The following is an 8,718-nucleotide window of genomic DNA, read 5'->3' as shown; positions in this document are numbered from 1 at the left end:
ATCAAGGTGTCGGCAGGGCTGTATTCCTTCTGGAGGCTGCGGGGAGAATCCATTTCCTTTGCTCGTGGCCCTTTCCTCCATCTTCAAAGCCAGTCATGTAACCTAACGTTCGTAGGCTCTGGGGTTAGGACGCAGACATCTTGGGGGGCCTTTTTCTGTCCACCACACCACCTTCTCTGCCCCAGGGACCCAGGGCCCAGTCTGGATGCCAGTGCCTCAGGGGAGAGGCCAGAGAACCCAGGAGGTCTGGGGGTTTCTCCTGCCACCTGGGCCCCCCTGCTTTGTGCTCCAGGCAGCGATGCTTGCCTCTTCTCTGCCCGGCTCTGACAAGGCCTCCCTGCGCTGTGGCCTGGTTGTCAGGTGAGCAGGAGTGGCTGCCGGTCTGTGCGAAGGCTCAGCAGACTCAGGGACCCCCTCCCAGGGCCATGGAGGAGCTTCTGCTCCAGGCTGACCTATCTGTGGCTAGCTCCGCCCAGGCCTCCTCTCCAGGACCACCGCCCAGTCTCCCCCTAGTTGTACAGGTGTTCCATGGGCATAAATTCAGAACGTGTCTCTCCCACCCCACAGGTGCGCACCATTTCAGTCACCAGCGGGCTCTCCTCCACAGAAGGGCCTTTGTGCTCTCCTGTGCCCACCAGGCTGGCAGAAGGAGAGAAGGAGGGCACTGCCCACCCAGACCACCTCACTGTGCTTGTCGTTCCCCTGCCCTGCCCCCTTCTCCTAGGCTCAGTTCAGCCTTCACTGCTCGTGGCGTGCCGGCCATGGCCACTGTTCCAGGTGCAGCTGGAGAGAGACCGGCCAACCCCTGGAGACCCCACCTTGTGTCCTGGAGGGGGACATGCACACGCGAAGTTGGAGAGGCCTCTTGGTTCTCTGAGGGCCAGGAGCCCAGGATCCCAATTCCATGCACCTGTGAGATGGCCAGAGGGGACAGGGGAGGGAGCCCTGCTGGGAACCAGATCCTGGTAGGTAAACTGGCTCTGCGTGGCCGGCAGGGCAGGTCCTGCAAGGTCCCCTGGGAGTCAGCTTCCTGGTCTGTGACGCGCTCTGGCCCCCTCCCTTCCATGCAGGTGGGGTGTTTTCCCACTGCCTCCCCTTGGGCACCCCAAGGTCGGGCCCTGGTTTACCCATCCCCACGAGGCAGCGCTGGCCCACATCCAGTCTCCATCGGTGCTCAGCAACGTGGCCAGAGCAGTGAGGGCAACAGCATCAACTCCGGCCTCCCTCCCCCACCCCCTGCACACGGACACTGGGCCTGCCTGGGGCTGAGTCACCTGGACTGAGTGAAGTTCAAGCTTCAGGGCCTTTCTTTGGCAGGAGTCTCTTCCGAGTCCCTGGGAGGGCCTAGCAGTGTGTTCTATGGTTTTGTAAAATTTTTGAAAAAGTAGGATTTAAATAATTTTTTTCTTTTTGGCCACGCCGCGTGGCTTGTGGGATCTTAGTTCCTTGACCAGGGATTGAACCCGAGCGCCTGGCAGTGAAAGCGCTGAGTCCTAACCACTGGACTGCCAGGGAATTCCCTAAATAATTATTTTTTTTTAAAGGGGGCCCCTAAAATTATTTAAGCTTCAGGCCATACAAGTCCTGGATTGGTCCCTACCCACCAGACACACTGGCTCCACTTGTTTCTAGAACACGCCCTGCAACCTCCCTGCTCTGGGCCTTTGCTCTCCAACTGCCTCCCCATCTTGGCTTCTCAGCACACACAGCCCATTCCCTTCACCCTGGCTTGTGAGACTGGACGGCTGTCCTCCCCTGGGAACAGACTGGTCACTCAGTCACCCTATTTATTGTTGTCTCCTCCATCCCTGCTGTGCAGCCTTCGGCGAGTTACATCACATTTCTGGGCCTCCATTCCCTCATCTCTATACCGGGGTGACACTACCTACTTCTTCAGGCTAGTGGCGGAGGTATGATGCCTGTCTAATGGTTTCTTCTCCCACCCCCCAAAGGCAGAGTGTGGTGCTCTCACACATCTGCAAATGAGATGCAGGCACCTGGTTTCCAGAGGCGGGGGAAGTGGTCCGCAGGGTCAGCAGCCCCTCCCACTGTGTGGGGCCACAGGTCAGCTCTCTGACCTCAGTTTCTTCATCTGTGAAATGGAGACAATCACCCGCTTTCCAAGGTTGTGGGCGACATTGGGTGACAGACGTGAAAGCATCTGTGGCCTGCATGGCTGCCTCTGTGTGTGATCATGTCAAGTTCATTCAGTCACTGATCTCTTAAGACCCACCTCGCGCCAGGGCTCATTTTATGCACCCTTCGTTCCCTCCTGGAAGAGTTTCCTGGAGCTGCCATGACAAAGCACCTCAAACTGGGGGCTGAAAACAAGACATTTATTGTCTCAGGTTCTGGAGGCTACAAGTGCAAAACAAAGGTGTTGGTTGGCAGGGCCACGCTCCTTCTGAAAGCTGTAGGAGAATCCTTCCTTGTTCCTTCCAAGCTTCTGGCGCTTTGCTGGCAATCTTTGGCCTTCCTTGGCTTGCAGCTGCATAAATCCAATCTCTGCCTTCATCATCACATGGCTCCTCCCTGTGTGTCCATCTTCACGCGGGGTATGTCTGTCTTTTGGGGGTTGGGGGGTATCGTATTAGTTTGCTGGGCTGCTGTAATAAAGCACCACAGACCGCGTGAACAGAAATCTATTTTCTGTCTTTGGGGCTAGAAGTCCGAGATCAAGGTGTTGGCAGGGTTGATTCCTTCTGAGGCCTCTCTCCTTGGCTTGCAGATGGCCGTCTTCTCCCTGTGTCATCACATGGTCTTCCCTCTGTGTGTGTCTGTGTCGTAACCTCCTCTTCTTATAAGGATGCCAGTCATGTTGGATCGGGGCCCACCTTACTCCACTTTGTCTTAACTAATTACATCTGCAAGGACCCTATTTCCAACTCAGGTCATAGTCTGAGGTCCTGAGGGTTAGGACTTCAACTTTTTTTTTTTTTTGGTGGGGAGGATACAATTCAAAATACCACCCTAATGGTTTATTGTCTTGGTCTTCTTTGGGACTTTTCAGAAGCAGTAGTGGCCTACCCCAGCCAGCCTGGCACATACAGCCTGGCTCAGCCAGCACCTGGCTCCAGTGGCCCCCCAGACCAGAAGAGGCCCAGACGAGGCCACCCATGGAGGTCGGGGCAGTGGGACAGGGTCTTCCTGGCCCCCAGACACCCCCTAACTTTTCAGGTAGCAGAGATCACTAGGACAGTCAACACAGGCAATCCTGTTGTCCCTTCTGAGGCTGGGGCATTTCTGGGTCATCCTCCACCACTTACAGCCTCTGGGACACTCCTGTAGGCCTTCCCATTTGTGGCCTCTCTGGGCCAGCTGGGTACAAGCAGCCCTGGCCACACTGCAGCTCACCAGGAGGCCAGCTCAGATCCACCCACAGGAGGAGGGCTTCCTGCTTTGAGCTGCAGTGGCCCAGCGGCGTGCTGACACATGGAGAGATCTACAGGAGGCCGGAGGCCCCACTGGATTCAGAAAGGCTACAGCTGGGCAGCCAAGGAAGCTTACACGCTCAATTTGAAAAGATAAAGGCTCAAGAGACAAGATCATATAAAGCTGGGAAGGAGTGGGCTGGAGTGACCGTGCCAGGGAAGTCTGACATGTGTTAGTGGGTGACAAGGATTCTACATGCCCCTGCACAGGGAGTTGCAAAATTAATGACCAAGTTGCCCAAGAGGATGTCAGCTCAGAGTTCAGTCAGCTTTTCAGGGGACACTGGGGATGGGAACACAAAGGACCAGGAAATCAAGCCACTTTGCACATACATGACAGCCCTGATAGATGAGTGGGCCACACCCAACACAGGACAAAGGGGAACAGACAACAGATGGGGTGGCAGTCAGTGATCAGGGAAGGCTTCCTGGAGGAGGGGGCCTGAAAGTTTCAGTAAGATAGAGACAAGTGGAGCAAAGTGAGAGGGTAAGGGGGCAGGGCAGTGGAGCCAAGCAAAGCCTGGCTGTGACCTTGATGCTGATGGACACTGAAAGCTCTGAGCCAAGAGAGGACAGATTCTCACTGCTCCTCCTTCTTCCAGGCCAGAAGGATGCCTTAGAGCCACCTGGCCCTTTCTCCCTGCCCAAATCAGCCCATTTCAGAGAAGGCAGGCAGGCTACCCAACATCACCCAGAACTGGGGTGTTGGGGCCGGGCCTGGGTCAGAACTTCAGTTTTAGGCAGTAAGTCTGGTGCCCCGTGGTCCCCTGCTTTTCTGGCCCCCACCAGTTGACAGTTCCTGGCAGAGGGTTGGGGTTGGTGTTTGGAGGAGAGTTGGCCACGGTCACTGTCTGTAGGGTGCTGGTCCGGCTGTGGCCGGCAGGGGGCAGTTGAGCCCGCCCTTTCCTCCTCCAGCTCAGCTGCAGAGGTGGAGCCGGCACCTCCTGTCCGGATCTACACAGCCTGGAACCCAGGGCAGAATCGGGGGTCCTTAGGTCTGGCGCTGCATGCCCACCCCCTCTCAGAGTGGGACCCCTGGCTCCTGACCGCTGCCACCTTCCTCTGGTCCATGATCGGGGGTCCTGGACCTCCAAGAGCACCAGAAAGAAGGTTTTCCCCCTGTGGTCCCCAGTTGGTGAGGGGACCCACATTTTCCAAAGATCAGGATGCATGTCCCCAAAACATTCTGCTTTGGAATTTTTTTTTGTTTTTTTGTGAAATGAAAATCGAGTCAAAATATTTAAAACAAGGGCTATATGGGGGAATCCGGGAAGTGGGGTGGGCACACCCTGGGGCTAGTCATCTCCCTCTGGCTCCACAGCTTGCCCACAGGAGCTGACTGTCCCAAGCCCCTGCCCGCCAGGCGCCCCCCTTCCCAGCAGTCCCGCCCCTCTCTCAGCACCTCCCCCCCTCCGCCATACTGAGTTCTTCAGCTGTTTTATTTTATTTAAAATTATTTATTTATTTATTTTTGGCTGCACGCGCGTGGGCTTCCTCTAGTTGCGCAAGCGGGGGCTACTCCTCGTTGCGGTGCGCGGGCTTCTCATTGCGGTGGCCTCTCTTGCGGAGCACGGGCTCTAGGTGCGTGGGCTTCAGTAGTTGCAGCACGCGGGCTCAGTAGTTGTGGCTCACGGGCTCTAGAGCTCAGGCTCAGTAGTCATGGCGCGTGGGCTCAGTTGCTCCGTGACATGTGGGATCTTCCCAGACCAGGACTCGAACCCATGTCCCCTGCATTGGCAGATGGATTCTCAACCACTGCGCCACCAGGGAAATCCTCTTCTGCTATTTTAAACTACTTGTCAAAGGTATAATTTGCAAGTGGGAGAATAATAATAGTCCCAGCTCTTCCCAGGACTTGTGTGTCCCCTGCCCATTTGACCTTTGCATTTGGGGGGTGGGCCATGACTGCTGACTCTCTGGGTCAGTAAGAGCACAGGCCTCCCTCAGAACATTAAGGTCAGCAGCCTCCAGGGGCAGATGGACCACTCGGAGGGGTTCGCTCTGCCCACAGAAGCCACGGCACCACACATCCGTCTCTCGCGGATGCCACTCAGGCAGGCCAAGGGGAGTCAGAACAGAAAAGTCTCCTTCAGAGGTTCGAGGACAGTCTGAACAACCAGCGCTCCAGTGGGGTCACGTGGAGGAGGAACAGGCTCGGGCGTGAAGACTTTTCCATCCACGGGGATGGAGCTGAAGCGGGCCCCGGCAGCGGGGGAGGCAGGCAGGCCCAGGAGATGGAGAGTGTTTCCTGGGGGGCTGTGCAGCCCTAGGCGTGGGAGGTGGCGCGTGTCAGCACCACCGGGCTCCTGAGCCAGAGGAGTTGTTGCCAGGATTCCTGATGGGTAGGGCTTGGGGCGAGGCTGGCAAGATGGACACAGGCCAAAGGGTGGGGCCTACAAAAGCTGGGACTTGCTTAGTCTGCAACAGGAAGGCTGGCCGAGGAGGTCTGGGGGCCACTGGTGGGGCAACACTTGTGGGACCAGCTCCCTCATTCCACAGGCCTTCCCAGGGCTGGGGGCGGGGGGCTGGGGAGTGAAGACACAAGCGCTCGGCATCGGGTGGGGGAGGGGGACAAGTGGGTCCGGGGCGCACTTATGGGCAGGGGCTTCAGGACACAGGGAGGTGACCATGAGACAGCGAAGGTGCTGGCAAGAGAAGGGCAGTGTGAGCTCCAGGCAAGAGGCCAGCTGGGGCAAGGCTCAGGGACAAGGGGGGTGGGTAGGAGGGCTGAGGCACCAAGGGCCTGATGCCCTTGCACGGGGCAGGGAGTCCCCAAGATCAGATGCAGGAGACCGACACCATCAAAGTGATTTCCTGGAGGCGAGGCCCAAGGCCCGAGGCCCGAGGCCTGGCCCTAAGCACAGGGGGCTCACAGTTGGAGCTGCAGCAGTGGCTAGGTAAGGGCTTCAGGAACCCAGAGCCCACAGGCCCTGCGACCCCCAGAGGAGGCATGGGTCACATATGTGAGAAGCCCTCTCCTAACTTAGGATACCCTCGCTGCTTCTCCCCTCTCTCTCTTTTTTTTTTTTTTTTGCCGTACTTGGGCCTCTCACTGTTGTGGCCTCTCCCGTTGCGGAGCACAGGCTCCGGACGCGCAGGGTCAGCGGCCATGGCTCACGGGCCCAGCCACTCCGCGGCACGTGGGATCTTCCCGGACCGGGGCACGAACCCGTGTCCCCTGCATCGGCAGGCGGACTCTCAACCACTGCGCCACCAGGGAAGCCCTCCCCTCTCCTTCTGACACACATGGGCCCCAAAAATGAGAGCATGAAATGCAGGTGGGCTGGCCCACTTCCTCCTCTGCTTTATAAACCAGGGCCTGGGGAGTATCCACCCCCACGCCCTCTCCCTCGAATGCCTCCTGCCAGCGTTGGCCGAGAGGGGAGCCCTGGTTCTTTAGCTGCGCCAGCCCCTTCAGTGTGAGCTGCTGGGCCCAGGCCACAGGGAGCAGCGCCTCCCCTTTCTCCTCCTCTCCAGACCTGGGAGTCCAGGGCTGGACAGGCCCCCAGATCTGGGCCTGTCATGGAGTTTGTGGGCCTGCTGCTGACCTGAGAACTCATTTCCTTCCTTCAGTCAGTCCAGAAACATCACAAATATTTACTGAGAGCCTCACAGCGGACAGTGACCTTTACTGTAACATTGATGATTGTTTGGTCAGCACATTGATGGAGGTCTGCTCCATGCCAGGGCCATTTCACGGACCTGCTGGACACAGAGATCCGGGGGAGGACAAAACAGACACAAACCCCTCACTTGAGGGGCCTCAGTGAGAAGGTGACCTCTGAGCAGAGGCCGGAAGGAGCTGAGGGAGGGCCGGGCCAGGAGGCCACTGGGTGAAGCGCCTTCAGGCAGAACAGTATTCCTCAGAATTATGAAGTGAGAACAACAAGGAAAGCACGCTGGGGGAGGTTAAGGGCCTGCCAGGGTCATGCTGCAAGGTGGGGGTGGGGGGGACCGGGCCAGAGCCCAGGCTGAGGCCCTGCTTCCTGACAAGGCAGGAGAGGCCAGTGGGCGCTGGGCGGGGAGTTCCTGTTTGTTGTTCCTGCTGGGCTGCTGTGAGGCGAGCCAGGGCAGGAAGGGCTCTCAGCCAGCACGCGGTGACTGTGCAGTTCCTCACCCAGGCTCACCCGGGCCCTGAAACCAGGGGCCTCAGGGCTCAGAAGGAAAAGGCCCCAGACAAGAGTCTCCTGTGAGTGGAGAACCCAAGGTGATCCAGGAGGCCACGGTTCTGGAACCGGACCTGTGGCACATTCTCTAGTGGCAGCAGCAATACTGTCATCCTTCTATCCATCTTGAACCTCAAGTATCACCTCTTTCTCACGCTTCCTGGTTTTTTGGTTTTTTTTTCCTTTGGTTGTGCTGTGCAGCTTATGGGATCTTGGTTTCCTGACTATGGACTGAACCCGTGCCCCGTTCTGTGGAAGTACAGAGTCCTAACCACTGGACCGCCAGGGAAGTCCCTCACCCCTCTTCTTCTGTCTCCTGGGTCCTTTCTCAGGCTGATGTGTGTTCAGAAACAACAGAGCTGAGCTAGCTTCAGAACAAGAATGGGAGGTGACCACGGCTGTGAGAAAAGGCTTGGAGCCTGGGTCCTGGCCCTGAAATCTGGATGTCGCCCAAGGGGTCCTTCCTCTCCTCCTTACCCCTGCAACCCTGAGCCCCTAAGTGGGCTGCCCAGGAACCAGCAGGCTTCCGCCACCCACCTGGGTGGGGCAGACCTATCACCACCCAGCCCCACCCAGGGAACCAAGGTCCTCTTGTTTACTGCTGTTTACTGGAACAGCTTGTTTTGATCCAGAAAAATCTGCTGAGGCACTGGCTGCCCTGCCCTTCCCCTCTGTCAGGGTGGAAGTATTTTTAGCCCCATTTGCAGAGAAAGAGGGAGAACCCAAGCCCTCCACCTTACTGTGAGTACTGCCTTGGCCCCTTCAGGCAGGACAGAGAGGTTCCTGTGTGGTTTTCTACCCTCATCTCTCCTCAAACACATTCCATCTCCAAAGAGCTCCGAGGCCAGGAGAAACTGAAACCAGGACCCACTGAAACTGTGCCATTTTGTCCTTGAAAATGGAGTCGGCCCCTCCAGACACAAGGGCACAAAGCAAGGCCTTAGTTCCTTTTGCGTTGGGACTCCTAAGCTTTGTAGTATCCTAATGCTTTGTGTGTTGCTAATTCCACTTACTCCTGCTCTAAATCTAAGATAGTTTGTTTCTGGAATTTGGGAATAATATGTGTGAATGAGGAAGGTTATTAGACCAGGTAGAGAACAGCAAGCTAAGACATCAAGTTG

Source organism: Mesoplodon mirus (assembly GCF_964341445.2).
Source record: "Mesoplodon mirus genome assembly, chromosome: 7".
In the NCBI taxonomy this organism is placed as follows: Eukaryota; Metazoa; Chordata; class Mammalia; order Artiodactyla; family Ziphiidae; genus Mesoplodon; species Mesoplodon mirus.
The sequence above is the reverse complement of the archived record's forward strand: the minus strand, read 5'-3'. Positions refer to the sequence as shown.